Source organism: Canis lupus, chromosome 21 (genome assembly GCF_011100685.1).
Source record: "Canis lupus familiaris isolate Mischka breed German Shepherd chromosome 21, alternate assembly UU_Cfam_GSD_1.0, whole genome shotgun sequence".
Lineage (NCBI taxonomy): Eukaryota > Metazoa > Chordata > Mammalia > Carnivora > Canidae > Canis > Canis lupus.
Window position 1 is genome coordinate 42,744,956 of NC_049242.1, and position 16,589 is coordinate 42,761,544.

At 47.8% G+C, this 16,589-nt stretch overlaps 1 protein-coding gene and 1 long non-coding RNA gene across 10 annotated transcripts in view; one reads left to right on the forward strand and one right to left on the reverse strand.

Moving 5' to 3' along the window:
* The window catches only part of NAV2 (neuron navigator 2), a 724,081-nt gene that overhangs the window by 607,396 nt on the left and 100,096 nt on the right, over positions 1 to 16,589 (forward strand). The gene's annotated exons all lie outside the window — the stretch shown is intronic.
* LOC106560184 overlaps positions 1 to 16,589 on the reverse strand; it is a 38,541-nt gene that overhangs the window by 10,804 nt on the left and 11,148 nt on the right. The window contains exon 2 of the long non-coding RNA XR_005375835.1: positions 8,530 to 8,744. This is a non-coding gene — a long non-coding RNA (uncharacterized LOC106560184). The remainder of the gene's footprint in view (positions 1 to 8,529; positions 8,745 to 16,589) is intronic.

Consider the following 16,589-nt stretch of genomic DNA (forward strand, 5'->3'; position numbering starts at 1 on the left):
AAACAGTCCCCTCTGGCCTCTGCTTTGGGCTCTCATGACGTGCTTGCTGTAGATGAGCAAGCAATAGATGAAGACGTGCAGCAGGGCCACAGGGCATGTGGGTTGCAATGGGTCTGTTGTGTTGCCTTTTGCAGGGTGCTCAAGTGGACTAGGGGCCAGTACTGGGGCCCCTCTGGTGTCCTCCGGTCTGCCAGAGCTGGCTCCGCTGCCTGAGTGCCGTGGGGGCAGAGGAGGGTGGACTTGTACTGTAGGAGTTGCTGTGGGGAGAAGGGATCCATTTCTCCACAGTCAGCATGGAAACAACCCACAGGAGCTCTGGGTATACCTGGGAGGGAGGTTCCTTGGGAGTCTGCGCAGTTTGCAGTCTGTGCTCTGAGTCTCATTAGCAGCAACAGCCCCCACTCACCGAGCACCTGCTGTGTTCCAGGTTTTCTCTCAGATGGTTTCTGTATTTGCTTTAACATCCCAAGGGACCCAACAGGACAGGAGTCATCCTTATTTCACAGCTGAGGAGTCTGGGTCAGCGAGCATACGTGACTTGCCCAGGGGCACACAGGCAGTCTTGAATTCCAACCCAGGCCTGTCTGACTTCAAAGCCAATATTCTCTCCAGGGCATCATGATGTCTGTCTCTAAAATGAGGTGGGTGTGGGGGCGTGCCAATGACAATTAGTCCAAGAATATAGCTCTCTCTTGGAATAATCAGGAATAACCTCTGAGGGCTGGCCTGGTGGCTCAGCTGGTTAAGCATCTAACTCTAGATTTCACCTTAGGTCATGATCTAAGGTTGTGAGATCGAGCCCCATGTCAGGCTCTATGCTGGGCATGGAGCGTGCTTAAGATTCTCTCCCTCCACCCCTCCCTCTCCCTCTCCCTCTCCCCTTCTACCTTCCCCTCCTCCTCCTCTTAAAAAAAAAAAAAAGAAAGAAAGAAAAAGAGAAAGAATAACCTCCAGGTTTCTACACAATTAACCTCCACTCATGCTCCAAGACTGGCTCCAACCTTCCCTGGGCTGCCGTCTCCCCTCCTCCCATCACCCCAAACAGGTCCCTTTGGGTGTCTCTCATACCCTTGGGTTCTCCCCCTCACCTCTAGTAGCATGAAACATGCCTTTGCAATGTGGTCTCCCCTGGGGCACCTGGCTGGCTCAGTCAGTAGAGCATGTGACTCTTGATCTTGGGGTCGAGCCCCATGGTGGGTATAGAGCTTACTTAAAAAATATATGCTTTGTGGAGTGTGGTTTCCCCTGCCAAATTAAGAGAGAGGAACCAGGGGCACCTGCGTGGCTCAGCAGTTGAACATCTACCTTCGGCTCAGGGTGTGATCCTGGGGCCCTAGGACGGAATCCTGCATTGGGTTCCCTGTGAGGAGCCTGCTTCTCCCTCTACCTGTGTCTCTGCCTCTCTCTGTGTGTCTCTCATGAATAAATAAATAAAATATTTTTTTTAAAAAATTATCCTAAGGATCATTAATAAGACTTACTGAATATTTAAACGCCTTCTCCTTTTCCATCTCATCCATTGGCAAATCTTGGGCATAGTCCCTCCAAATGCTCTCAAATCTCTCTCTCTCTCCCTTTCTCCCTCTCTTTCTCTCCCTCTCCTTCTCTCCCTCTCCATCCCCCCCACCCATCTACTATCCCATGGGTCCAGGCTGCCCTTATCTCTCATTGAGCTCCCACCGTGGCCTCTTGACTGGGTTTGTTGTCTTCTCTGTGGCCTCCATGTAGTACATTCTCTAGCCACTGGGATCTTCTTAACACATATGTCAGATCCCCTCTGCCCCCTCCCTAAAACTTAGCCTCAGTGGACTCCTACTGCACAGAGAATAAAACCCAGACTCCTGGGCAGCCTGGGTGGCTCAGCGGTTTAGCACCTGCCTTCAGCCCAGGGCCTGATCCTGGAGACCCAGGATCAAGTCCCATGTCAGGCTCCCTGCATGGAGCCTGCTTCTCCCTCTGCCTGTGTCTCTGCCTCTAGTGCTCTGTGTCTCTCATGAATAAATAAATAAAATCTTAAAAAAAAAAAAAAAAACACCCAGACTCCTTACTATGGCCTCCAAATAGGACATGTTCTAGCTCCTGCCCATCTCTCTGGCCTCACCTGCTCCCACTTTCCCCTCCCTCATTCATACCTCCATCCAGTTCCTTGAATTTGCCAAACCCTTTGCATAGGCGGTTCCCTCCCTCTGGCCTGTGCTTCCCACCCCTCTTCCTTCGCCTCTACTAAGGCTGACTCATCATCGGATCCTTCAGGTCTCAACTCACACATCACCCTCCTTACAGAGGTGCTGTCCCTGACCACTCGATCTCACAAAGGTCTCCGCTGTTAGTGTCTTTTAGGGCATTCAGTGTGTTTCACATCCCGTATTTTTATTTGTATATTATGACTCCCCATATGACCATAAGCATTAGTAAAACAAACTTCTTTTGGCAAGGGCATCTCCTTCCTAGCACGGTGCCTGGCTCAGAGGGCTGCTCATTACATGTGCTATGTATGAGTGGGCGAATGACTGTCCAGCTCTCAGGCTAATATGCAAGATATTTAAAACCATGTGATACAGGCATCCTCTAACCAGAATAAGGCACTGACTGACCAACCAGACCAAGGCACTGGCCAATCAGGCCTTAGCAGTAGCAAACAACTCATGATGGCACAAAATTAGCCTTGGGGCTCTCTGGCTTATGGTGAACCCTCCCACTGAGTCCTCATCCAGGCCTCAGAATAAGTTAACTGTGGCCCCAGCCAGCCTTCAAAAACTGGGTTTGTTGGTATCCAGCAGCTTCTCCTGCGGAAGACTGAATGGTTTGACCTGGTCTACTACCTTTTTAGGAAAAATGATCTCAAACCTTTGACCCCCTGACATGTTTAGATTCCAGCTTTTCCACATCTCAGCTGCGTGACTTCTCAGCTACATGAGAGGTTAGTTAACTCAGCCATCCTAAGCCTCTGTGACCTCATCTGAAAAATAAAAAATAATGAGCCCACTTCATGGAACTGTTGAAGCATGAATGGGGGTAATGCAGGGACAGTGTCACATAGTGGCTGGGCCCAGTCCGCACCCTCGATGGATGACAGCAAGCTTTATGTAGCAAGGAATTCGAACGCCAGTTGCTCAGGTGAGGAAAGGGAGTCACAGAAAGGTACACGTGCCTAAATTGGGGAGCCAGGATGGAAGTAGGAATCCTTGCAGCCCCAGGTCCAGCACCACGGCCATCAGCCCCTCTATCCCTCAGTGTACCCTTGTCTTTATGATTCTGCTCATTCAGCTCTGGTCCCCCTGCTTCTCCTGTACTTGGGATGCTCTGTCAGGAGAAAAAGCAGAAGATGCCATCTAAGGCCTGAGACCCCAATGGGTACGTGGCAGGAGCCAAAGTAGCACACCGCATCCTGGCAGGAAGTCCCAGTCTTTGGAACCAGCAGACTAACCACCATGTAACAACATCAGAGGTGCAAACCTGTAAAAATCCCCAGCAAAGCTCTTGAAACAGAACATGAAAGGATTTATGACCCTGTGGATTTGAACATCTCTCTGAGCCAAGCTATAATTCCCGCTCGCTTTTGGAAGTAAAGATCAGAGCCATAATTTGAGGAGGGCCTTGGATCCTGCTCTGATTATGTTTCAAGACACATGCTGTGGGATGATGAAGCTGTTGTGGGAGGGTCTGGGGTACTGAGCTGGGCAGGGGGTATGTTGGGGAGGGGGGAAGAGAGTCAAGTAGGGTGTCTAGCCGTGGCAATTAAATGCCCTTGCTTCTCACTTTAAACAGAGGCCCGAGGTAGCCTCCCAGAGGGCTGTGCTCTTAATGATCTGGAATAAAGGGGTAGAGAGCACAGCCAGCAAGCTGGTGGGGCTAATGCAGCCCTGGCCTTGAATGTCCCGGCAGGAAGTCTGTAGCAGAGCTCCTGTGTCCACAAGCAGCACTTGTCATGCTAATGACTCAGCCACTCTGGTGCCACTGAGGTCAGCTTCCAGATTGCAGATTTGAACTCCACCAAAGTGGAAGCCAGAGTGCTGGGACTCTTTCTCTGTCCCTCATCACCAAACCTCCCCCCACCACACACACACACATTTCCTGGCATCTTCTCATGTGCTGTGAATCCTGGCACGGTCCATCTGCTCTGGGCCACTGTCCTCTTACTTGGCACATCGTCCCCAGCATAGACACAGCGATCTGACTGTGTGCATCACTTGGCTGCTTAAAATCCTCTGTGGCCCCACATCACAGACAGGACAGAGTGCCAGCCTCCAGAGATCCACCCAGCCTTGGCCCTTGCTGCCACCCCAGCCTCACTGCCCACGTCATAATCCACAGCACCAGACTCTTAGCGCTCGCCAGCATACTCCATGGTGTTTTGAGTCTCTGCCCATGGAATGCCCTCTCCTGACCCTACTTTGCCAGACTGACACATAGGCTTCTATCTGCATTCACTTCTGAAGACCCCCAGCTGGGCCTCTCAGACTTAATAAGTTTCCTTCCTTGGTGCTCCCAAAGGACCTCATGCAATCCTTTAACTTCTAACAAAATCTTGACTTTTTTTTTTTTCTATTTTTCTCTACAGTAAGCTTGAAAGCAGGGATTATCTTATTTATCTCTGGGTTTTAGGACCTGATAATACAATGTCCAGCATGTAGTAGTCCATGGTCAATACTTGTTGAGCTGAACCCCAGTTTTGACCAGATGAGCCATGTTTCCCCAGCTTTTTCATTACGAACACCCTTGTATTTCTCATCTTAGCACTGGTTGGCACAGAGATCTTCATGAGGATCAGACGCAAGTCTGACAAGACGACTTGGGTGTGGCTGGCCTGCCCAGCTGGCACGGCACTTGCCAAAAACTGTGTATGGGGTGCTGTGCTAGTGCTGTAGGGACACCGAGATCTGGAGCAGAGCCTTCTTTAAAGATACCAACCTTTTCCCTTGTCTCAAAGACCAGGTCATGGGCAGCTGAGGGAGTGTGTAGTGCCAACAGTGGAATATCGGTGCTTTTTGGTTCAGAGTTCAGAACGAGAGCACTACAGCAAAGGGCAGACGGAAAAGGATTCCTGGAGGAGGGAACTTCTAGGTGCATCTTGGAAAACAGCTGGGCTTTGTGAGTGTTGAGGAGAAAGAGCAATCCAGGTTTGGCAGGGAGAGAAGTGGGACACGGAGAAGGAGGAATGCCTAGGAATTTCATCTCTGGGAGACGAAGTCCCATCTCTGAAAGCTGACTGTTTTCCCAGGCTGGCGGGTGCTTCAGTCTGACACTTAAAGGCCTGGTAGTCGTGTCCCACTGCACCCTTCCGGAGTACCTCCCCCAGCTCCCGGCTGCATCAGGGGTCATGCCTGTGTCCTTCAAGAGAAGCCTCCTGAAAACAGATACTGAGGGACTGAAGCAAATAGCTGACTTATTTGTAGATGTTCTGCGGCTCACGGTGTCAGAGCTGGCCACCTCCTAATGATTAAACACTACACAAACACCCAAGGACCAGGGTGTCCCACCATAAATGGGTCGTAAACCAGGGTGGGAGCAGCTGTCCTGTGAGCTGGGAGGAAGTGAGGGTGGAGAAATGCTTTCTGCCCTAAGCAACAAATCCTCTAGCAGGCACCGAAAGAACAGATCCAGACCTTTATGCAACTAGGAGGGAGGTCAGGGAGGAAAGAGTTGGGGTTCTGAGGTCATAGAGAGTGGAAAAAAACGACTGCCTTCCTCCCATCCCCTATGCCAGGTGCTTGAAATATGCAGTGCCTTAGTATCCACCAGAGCCTGGTAGATTTGAGCTTATAGTTGGGTAAATAGAACTAGTAATTGATGGGCCTCGATTCAAACAAGATCTGTATTGCTGCTCCATTTCATCTGCATACCCATCTATGAGGGGAAAGCTGTCACCACCATCCTCAAGTTAGATGATGTAACTGATTCAGACTACGTCATTTGTCTGGAGTCCCACAGTAAGCAGGACTAGGACCCAGTTGTCTGACCCCCTAACAGAAGCTTCTGCATTGTCTCCAATGATTCCTCTTTGCCCTGGGCCATCCCCAGGGTCAGGCGACTCCAAGTACAAGATGTGGGACATTGTCTTTCCTACTCTATCTTTTTTTTTTTTTTTTTTTTTTTTTTTTTTTATGATAGTCACAGAGAGAGAGAGAGAGAGAGAGAGAGAGAGAGGCAGAGACACAGGCAGAGGGAGAAGCAGGCTCCATGCACCGGGAGCCCGACGTGGGAATCGATCCCCGGTCTCCAGGATCGCGCTCTGGGCCAAAGGCAGGCGCTAAACCACTGTGCCACCCAGGGATCCCTTTCCTACTCTATCTATAACCACTTCCTCCGTCTTTAAGCTAACTGCACTTAAGTCCAACTGGTAGAAGAATCACACCTGCTTCTGCCTGCTGCCTCCAAGAAGGAGGCCACCAGGCCCTACAGGTAGGAAAGGTGAGGGGTTCATGTCTACCTACCCGCCCATTTCTTTTCCTGATGGCTTAGAAGGGCTAGACCTGGGGCTCCTGGGTGGCTCAGTTGGTTGAGCATCTGACTCTTGGTTTCAGCTCAGGCTGTGATCTCAGGGTCCTGGGATTTGGCTCCATGTTGGGCTCTGCACTCAGCAGGGAGTTTGCTTCTACTCCTCTTCTGCCCCTCCCCCTGCTCGTGTAGTCTCTCTCTCTCTCTAAAATAAATAAAATCTTGGGATCCCTGGGTGGCTCAGCAGTTGAGCACCTGCCTTCAGCTCAGGGTGTGATCCTGGGGTCCTGGGATCGTGTCCCACATTGGGCTCCCTGCATGGAGCCTGCTTCTCCCTCTGCCTGTGTCTCTGCCTCTGTGTGTGTGTGTGTGTGTCTCATGAATAAATAAAATCTTTTAAAATTAAAAAAAAAAAAAAAAGCACCTGGAATTCTATCTAGTGTAAGTGAGTTGGCAACTTTGCTTGTTGGCAAACCCCAGGAATCCTTGAGACTTGGTTCTGAAACACCAGGGCTCTTTGAAGTGCAATGGTGGAGACACCTGTTGGCCATCCAGAAGCTCACCTGGAATTCCCAGTTGCTCTTGTTCCCGCGCTGGCCCTACAGTCTCCTCCATGGCACCTGGAAAGGCTGAATTAGTACCCTCTGTGTTACGTGTCAAAGGGGGAGCCTACCAGGCTGAAATGTTCTGAAGAAGTACCTTGAGTTTCAGAATCTGTGTTTCTAGTGTAATTCACACCTTTTTGGTGCTTTAGTTTCTCCTTCTGTGAAATGGGCACAGAAGTCCTGGCCTTTCCCCTCCCATGAAGCTTGCTGTACCCCTAGGAGACAGGCAGCATTGCAAATGCAGGGTCCTGGCCAGACCACCCTCCTGCCCCTGAGGAAATGGTGAGACGTAATGGAACACAGAGCCCTGGGCTTCAATGCTGGGCCGTTTTGATGTTCTAATCAGGTTACAGTTAATTCTTTCAGAACCTCCTTCCCTGACAAGCTAGGCCTTGCTGTTCTCCCAAATTCCCTCTCCGTGCAACGTGATGGGGTGCTGAAGGAAGGTAGCTGCTGGATCCGCTGAGTTGCTTTTCAAATTCCAAGCATTAGCCCCAGTCCCAGCTGGTACTGGTGGTGACCCTTGTTCCAGAAGCTACCAGATGGGCTTTGGGGAGTCAGGGTTTTTTTGTTTTTGTTTTTTTTAAGATTTTATTTATTCATTCGAGAGGCAGGGAGAGAGAGAGAGAGAGAGAGAGAGAGAGAGAGGCAGAGACACAGGCAGAGGGAGAAGCAGGCTCCATGCAGGGAGCCAATGCAGGACTCGATCCTGGGTCCCCAGGATCACTCCCTGGGCCGAAGGCGGTGCTAAACCGCTGAGCCACCCGGGCTGTCAGAGTCTGAGTTTTTCATCTGCCTTTCTTTTTCTTTTCATGCTTTTTTGATGCAAGACCTTGAGGCCCTACCCCAGTAATTTGGTTGGGATAACCAAATCTCAGCTCAGCAACTTACTCACTCAATGACTTAGAGGTAGTGAATGCAGATAATAGAGGTCCCTCTTGGTGGGGTAGGTGTGAGCCCTACCTGTGATAAACCCAATAAATGGTAGCTATTATTCTAAAGGAAGATTCAGCTCCGGGGTAGGGCAGGAACAGAAGTGTCTCCTGATTTATTCTCACCAGATGCTAAGCCCTCTGGCAATAGAGACCCTGGCTGGCTGTCCAAACACTTTCAAAGCATCACATACTAGAAACCCAGTAAATGTGAATAGGTTCAATCCCAAGTGGTTCTGCTTATTTTGGAATCATTATTTAACAACATGACAGGAGGAAATGTTCCCACCTGGAACAAGAGAGGTTTTCACAGGCAAAGACCACCGACATTTTTGAGCACTCCCTGTGCCTGGAAGTGGGCGAAACGCTCCGAGGACTTTACCTCCTCTCATCCTGCAAGGCCCCTTCCTGCGAACTCCATGCAACCTTCACTTTTCAAGTCAGGAAACGAAGGCGAGGCTCTGAGAGGTGAGCTTGCCTGACGCCACAGCAACAGCAGTGGCGGTGGTCAGAGCGGTGGTAACGGCAACCAACGACGTCAACATGGTACTTACCACGAGCCGGGCACTTCCCCCAAATCTGCTCGTTTAATCCTCTTGACAACCCGGTGAGATAGGCTCATTTTACACATGAAGGACTGAGGGACAAAGAGGTGAAATCATTTGCACACAGCTAGAGGTGCGGCTGAGGCTGGTACCCCGGTCTCCAAAGATCACTTTCTTGTTGTCTCCCAGAAAGCATTAGTAAGGACTTGGTAGCCATGAGGTTTCTGAAACAGAAGAATTCAGTTGTTAAGTAAAATGGCGGCACTTCCTGTCCCAGAAATCTTCAAAATGAAGCTCACTGTCCATATACCCAGGATGCATGGAAGGAATTTCTTCTGGAGGTGTAGGGTGAAGATGAGAGGACGCCGGGGCCGCCCTGGGGCCTCGCCTCCCCCCCCCCCCCCCCCCCCCCCACCCCCCACTGGTTGGGTGGCTGTATTATTTCCAGGAAAGAAACTGATCTGCGCTTCTCTGGAGTGAGATGATAGGTTTGAAAATGTTCTCAGAGTCTAAATTTAGCGCGGTGTATCCGTGGTCACCAGGAGAAAGATAGGTTTGACAGGTTGGCTGGAGGACAAAAGCCAGTCCTGGAAGAGAAAGCGGTTCTCCTCTGAAAGGCAGGCCAGGCCGTCTCTCCGTGGAGCCTGGCGCGGTGGCCGCCGCAGCAGGTGCGCAGGGTGCCGGCCACCCGGAGGCAGAACCGTCACTGGCCGGCACCTCTGCTGTGAGCCTCCCCCAAGGTCAGCCAGCAGCAGAACCCCTGCACCCCGCTGCGCACCTGGGGTTCTTCGTTTTACGGTGCTGTTTAGAATTCGTCAAACGATTTTATGTCCACAGAATGGGAGAAGGTCGTTGTGCTTTACACCTTGTGCATGTCCTACGAGACCGTCCAACGCAGGAGCCGTGTCTTGTGCAGGCAGGGGAGCAGAACCCAAGTGTTCCAGGATCTCAGCTTGAATCAGTCACTCTGCTTTTCCATTACTAGATCTTTTTCTTTCTTTTCTTTTCTTTTTTTTTTTTTTTTTTTAAGATTTATTTATTGGGGCAGCCCGGGTGACTCAGCAGTATAGCGCTGCCTTCAGCCCAGGGCCTGATCCTAGAGACCCAGGATCGAGTCCCACATTGGGCTCCCTCTACATGGAGCCTGCTTCTCCCTCTGCCTGGGTCTCTACCTCTCTCTCTTTGTGTCTCGTTAAATAAATAAATAAAATCTTTAGAAAAAAAAACATTTATTTATTTATTCATGAGAGACATAGAGAGACAGAGAGAGAGAGAGAGGCAGAGACCCAGGCAGAGGAAAAAGCAGGCTCCATGCAGGGAGCCCGATGTGGGACTTGATCCCAGATCCCGGGATCACGCCCTGCAAAGGCAGACGCTCAACCACGGAGCCACCCAGGCGCCCCGTTCTTTCTCTTTCTTTCTTTCTTTCTTTCTTTCTTTCTTTCTTTCTTTCTTTCTTTCTTTCTTTCTTTCTTTTCTTTCTTTCTTTCTTTCTTTTTCTTTCTTTTCTTTCTTTTCTTTCTTTTCTTTCGTCTTGTTCTTGTTTGTTTGTTTGTTTTTAAATACATTTATTTTTTATTGGTGTTCAATTTGCCAACATACAGAATAACACCCAGTGCTCATCCCATCAAGTGCCCCCCTCAGTGCCTGTCACCCACCCCCCCTTTCTTTCTTTCTTTTTTTTTTTTTTACTTAAATTTGTATTAACATTTCTAATGTTCTCTCATAGTGAATGTTCAGCTTCACTAAAATGGGTGTGTGTGTGTCTGTCTGCATCTGTCTATTCGCTTTTTCTCTCTCACCTTTATTATCCTTTCCTCAGCTACTTCTTGAGGTCCAAAAACTTCCAGAGCTTTCTCGCCTTCCCCCCAACACGCCCCCACCCAATAGCCAACAGAGATTTCAGGGGCACAAGCAAAGCTTGCTTGCAATCAGCACCTCCAGCTTGACCCTTTGGACTCTGCTCAGGCAAAGATAAAGAGGGGCTCAGATGATCATTCACACCATGGCTGTGTCCGTGCAGCAGCCAACTCAGACCTGGAAAAGAAATTACCCGGCGTGGGGGATGACTAAATTTAGTATTTCTTTTTCTGCTGCTTTGATCCACTTGGCCTTTGAAAATTGAAGTTCCTCAGATCTATTCTTCCCCCTGGTTATTTTGCTAGATAAACCGTTTGCACAGAATGGTGTGTATGCCTGCACATGCTTAATTTCCCTGGCATCTGATAAATGTCTTGAAATAGGGTAATGCTGGAAGCACTTTTCATTACCTTAAAGCGCTCGGCGTAAATGGAATTGATTCTTTTCCTCAACTGCTGTGATGTTACTGTTTCCTTTTTTTTTTTTTAGTGGATAAGATCACTCTAACCAGCTTCCCTTCTTATCATTTCCATCCTGTTCAACCATCTTTTCCGTTCCTTCCCGGGTGTTTACTGGCAAATGGGATTTCATGTCCCCGCCTGGCTGCACAGGTGTGCGTGAGACCTCTCTGACTTTGGGATGGGAATTTGGCGTCTCTGGTCTAAACGGAGCGAGAAGTGGGAGGTGAGTAAAGCATGAGTCAGGGCTTGGAAATCTGAGGTCTGACTTTGGATCTACCACTAAACTCTGTGACCTCATGCAAGGTACTTGCTCTCACTCATGAAATGCAGGAGTAGAGCCCAGTGGCTCCTACATTTTCCCTTCAGATCTGAACTTCTAGGGTCACCTCAAGTTACCAGATATCCATCCCTGCTTAAGATTTGAGATCTGATGATTGAAAATAAATTGCATGGAGGTGGGTGCTTGTTGAGATCAAGAATGCAGACTCGAGATTCTACAGCAAATGAGCTCTGAGATAGTGCTGTGACTTGGAGCTTTCCATGGGGTGGATGTAGTTGAAAAATGCTGAGGTTGCCAAAAGAACAAGATGCGAGCAGTAGAGGGAGATTTCTGACCTGGGAAACAGAGGTGGGGTGATTTTCCTTTGTATACTTGCATCCCTGCTTCTCCAGGCTTTTCCAGAAGCAATGAATGCATCCTAGCTCCCCAGGTCTCCCTCAGGATGAAGTTTAAACTCCCTTACGAGGCTTACTGTGATATCTGGCCCCATTATTTCTTCTTAGCCCTTCTTCTCCTCTCTCCAACCACCCTGAACTACTTGCCGTTTCCCAAAATAGTGTCCTCTGTCTCCATTCACAGCCTTTGCGGAAGCTGTTCCCTCTACATAAAATATTTTCTCCACCTTTACCCCATCTCACCCACAGCGTGGCTCTTATCCTTCAGTGCTCACATTAAATGTTATCTCCTCTAGGAAGTCTTCCCTAACCACCCCAATCCCCAAGACCAGGTTGGGTGACCTCCTCTTGCTTTTTTTTTTTTAAGATTTTAGTTATTTATTTGAGAGAGAATGAGTGGTAGGGAGGGGCAGAGAGAGAGGGAGAAAGAGAAGCAGACTCCCTGCTGAGCAGAAAGCCCCATACAGGCCTGGATCCCAGGACCTGGAGATCCTGAGCTGAAGGCAGATGCTTAACTAACTGAGCCACCCGGGCACCCCTCCTCTTTGCTTTTGTAGTCTCCTGAATTCTTCTTCATCATAGCGCCAAACACATATTATTAATGTCTGCTGCTCCCCTGCCACTTCGTCTATACTTGAAGCATCTTGAGAGCAAGGACCTGTCCTATCACCAATGTATTCTCAATACTCAGGCTATATGGGGAAACTGCTCAGACAGGTAGAGGAGCTCATTCACACCACTGTTTGTCTGCAGAGCCAGAATGCACCCCCAAGTCTGCATATCTCCAACCTCCCTCCCCCGTTTCCTATATTTCCTATGCTCTTTAAAAGCTCTTACCTTCACCTGACCTTCCCCCGATTGTGACGGAGCCTTGTCCCTTGGTACCTCGTGTGATCTCATAAGAAACAGTGGGGAAAAACAGAATTTTTCTATCATGTGATTCAGAGCCCTGTGGACAAGACTGTTTGCCCCATGTATGTGAGACGGAGGACTTAGCCCATTGACTTAGCGGGGCGCGCCGTGTGATGGGGGCTCAGTAAGTGAGTCTCTTTTTATTTTATCCCTAGAATTTGCCACCACATTCCCATCCCAGTTGCACTCGTGAGATAAGTGTGTGGGCCACTTTTTAAAAAACAAAAACTGAATTTTGAAACCAAGCACACTTTCTGCCTCTTGGATTCCAGCAGCTTTAAATGTCCTTGGATTTTCTAAGGGACCCAGTAATATGTGTACAGCTGCGGCTCTTATCAGAGTGCAGACGTACCTCTCATTACTGTTAATTGCGGTTCCACCACTGGGTGATCTGGGCTCCCACCTCCTAGTTCTGTGACGGATAACCTCTTTTATAGCTTGGCTGCATAGGATACATTACAGTATCTTCCAGGCAGCTGCTCTTTAGGTAAATTAATACCTGGGGGTCTTTTTTCTTCTCTTTTTTTCTTCTCTAGGAAACTTTAAGTACTGTAACAGGCTTTCATTTTAAGGCTGTGCAAGTCTTATTTCATCAGATTGCTATTTGGAAGTTCTAACAAAACACCTTCATGAATAGCGGCCGTAATACCCTTAATCCACTAAACTTCCTGACATTTTAAACTAAGTGGATTGCTTTAAATGAAATCGGGCTTTCCCGGTCTCTGCTCTCTCTGCTCTCTTCCTCTCCCCAGCCCCGCCTGTGCATATTCAGGCCCAAGGTGCTAGGGTGCAAATTCTTTCTTGCTATTAGGGCACCAAATTAGAAAGGACCAGGAAACACCATGCAGTTTTGCAAAGACTCCAGGTCTTGCATTACCCAGCCTGACCCACGGCTTTTCTAAAACACAAGTTTGTGTGAAGTTTCTGTTTCTCATGAAAGCTTAGGATTAAAAAAAAAATTTAAATGTGATTTTCTTTCTTATTAGAAAAAAAATGAGCTTCTGTTTTATTATGGGAAAATAGAAAATAGAGATATGCAAACAGGGGGGAAATATACAAGGTCATAATATCATATGATGAAGTGATATGCTGTGACCACTGTTAGCACCTTAGTGCCTCCCAGACAATTTTCTCTTCGTGTTAGCACTTACACATTTTATTTTATTTTATTTTATTTTATTTTATTTTATTTTATTTTATTTTATTTTATTTTATTTTATTTTATTTTATTCTATTCTATTCTATTCTATTTATTTATTTTTAAAAAAAAAAGATTTTATTTTTTCATGAGAGACACAGAGAGAGAGAGGCAGAGACACAGGTAGAGGGAGAAGCAGGCTCCATGCAGGGAGCCTGACAGACTCGATCCCGGGTCTCCAGGATCACACCCTGGGCTGACGGCGGCGCTGCACCACTGAGCCACCGGGGCTGCCCATCATTTTATTTTTTTTAAAGAATCAAAAAAAATCTCTTTAGTACTTGCTATGAGCCAGGCAATTGCTATGAGCCAGACACTGTCCTAAGCTCTTTACATATATTGATTCCATTTTTCCAGTAACTCTAGGAGTAAGAACCCATTGTACAGATGATGAAACAGATATGGACGCTGCTTAAGGAACATGTCCAGAGTCAGCCAGCCAGGAGTGCAGAGCCAGGAAGCATGCCTCTGTAGTCTTTAATTGTAATAGTTGCACCACACAACCTCTGAAAGAGGAGAAGTGTTTCATAATCTACTTTTATAATTTGACACTACAGCGTGGACATCTTTTTATATCAGGATTATCAATATCATTTTTAATGGCCCCACAGCATTCTGTTCTCTAAAGGAGCCACAGTTGGATTAACTCTTTCCCTCCTGATAGATGTTCATAACGTTCCACTCCTTTTGTTCAGATAAATAACAATGCAAAGACCATTCTTGGGACTAAATGGATGCACACTAGCTTGGGCTGCAAATAAAGCCTGTATTCTATATTTTCCTAATAATTCTGACATTTGTGTGTGCAGATGAGGCTCTTGAGGCATTGTAGGAGAACATAGGCTCAAGTATGTTCTGGCTACTAGTGACAGGGCTGCCCTGAACCATTCACACGCTTTTTGTATCCATACTCCATTGTTCCTGGTACCATGTTTGAGAGAGAAGGTTGCCTGGAGAATGGAGTTTCTGTTTAAGGCCAGCTAGCTGCCCGCAGCTGAACCTACAAATGTAGCATCAGTTGGCACTGGGCTCTGAACTGAATGAGAGTTTTTATCTTTTTCTCTGAACTTAATGAAAGTCGGGAACTAGGACTGTGATGCTACCTACCCATGGAGTCACCTACTTCCGTAGAGACCGAGGAAGGGGAGGGCACCAAGGGGTAAAGGTTGTCGATGCATTCTTAATGCTCCACCAGCAAAGTGGCTTTGGTGAGATCATGAAAATTGTCTCCAGTGTGCCAAATACCTGGTGCAAGGCAACAATTCAGAGATAATGGGGGGGGGGGGGGGGTGTCTCAGTGATGGACTCTGCTTAGTGGGTTCTTACCAGCAGTGGGGCCTGGGGTAAGTTATCTAGCCCACTGCTTCTTCATCTCCTCATGTAGACTGGTGATGGTAATACCTACTCCATAGGGAATGGTAGAAGGATTAAACAAGACCAGAGAATTTAACACAGTAACCTCCGTAATAAGAACTCAATGAAAACGAGAGCTCAAAATAAAATCCTAAAGGATACGGATTTATGAATCAGATAGACTTGTTCTTTAGCCCTTCTTAGCTACGTGACCTTTTTTTTTTTTTAAGATTTTATTTATCTATTCATGAGAGACACAAAGAGAGAGAGGCAGAGACACAGGCAGAGGGAGAAGCAGGCTCCCTGCAAGGAGCCCGATGTGGGACTCGATCCGGGACCCTTCCTGAGCCGAAGGGAGTTGCTCAACCACTGAGCCACCCAGGTGTCCCTAGCTGCATGACTTTGAACAACATACCTCAGCTCTCAGAGTTGTGGATCATCAGAGATAATAAAATCTATCTTACTGGGGTATTGTGAGTTTTTAGTATCAGCACTGTATAATCCCTGGCACACAGCTGGTTTTCAGTACCCATAGCAAAATTTGTAAGCAGTTACTATGTGCTGGTCACTCTGTTTTATTTTATTTCCCTCACTCGGGACAGTTTTTCTCTCAGAAACTCGTGGTCAAACAGAAGGAGTTTAATTCTTAAGCAGTCTGTAACTTTTCAGCCAGTGTCACGACTAGGCAAATACCTAGAATGAGCTGGGCTCTTTGCCAAACTCACTTTTTTTTCCCCCTTTGATTTAGACAAGATTGTGGTTTAGAGATCGTGAAAGGTTTTGTGAACTTATTTTATAGCCCCTATAAACTCACAAAGGAAACAATGAAATACCAAAGCTAAAGTCTAGAACAGGTTTTCTTACAAGGGAGGGACTACCTAATGGTGTTGTCGGAAGGGTTCTGTGGGATGAGGTTTTTATCATTTGATGCAACACCTGACACCCAGAAGGTCTGCAGTAAGTTCAAGGGCGGTTGTCCCCAGCAGGGGACAGATGGGAGGTCAGTCCTTCAAATCCACGAGGCAAAAGAACTTTCTTTTGAAAAGGAATTCCAGTGGGAGACTAGGGATATAGACTTGCAGAATGTGGGTGCTTGGGGAGGGATCTTCCAGAACCTCGGGGTGGCCTCGGGAGGACAGCCAGCTCATTGAACCGGCAAGCAGTCTGAGGGCTACCATCAGGAAGTGATTTGGTCAAACCCAGCCCCTGTGTGGTGTTTTCTCCACTGCTCTGCGGTCCCCTCCACATGTGAGGGCTGCCACGGTCAAGGGCGGGGGGGCTTACATCACAGTCTGCTCAAGGCTGCCCGTGATCATTACCCTCCACGTTTCCTTTCCAGTCTCCTTCCCAGTCCCGCCTACCCCTCTCCCTCATTATCTCCCCCTGCCACAGACACATTCAAGGATGTCCTTGTAGCTGGAGCCACGTTAGAAAAAGCCAAAAGGTGACTTTACAAATATTGTATTCATTACCCATCCATTCTAATAGAGAGAATCTTGCAGCTGCAAAAATAAGTATTTGAAGTCTTGGGATTTTCCCTATGTACCTATAACACCATTATAGAAATATAGTTCCTTATAGCCAATGACATGATTTTAAATTTCCTTTAA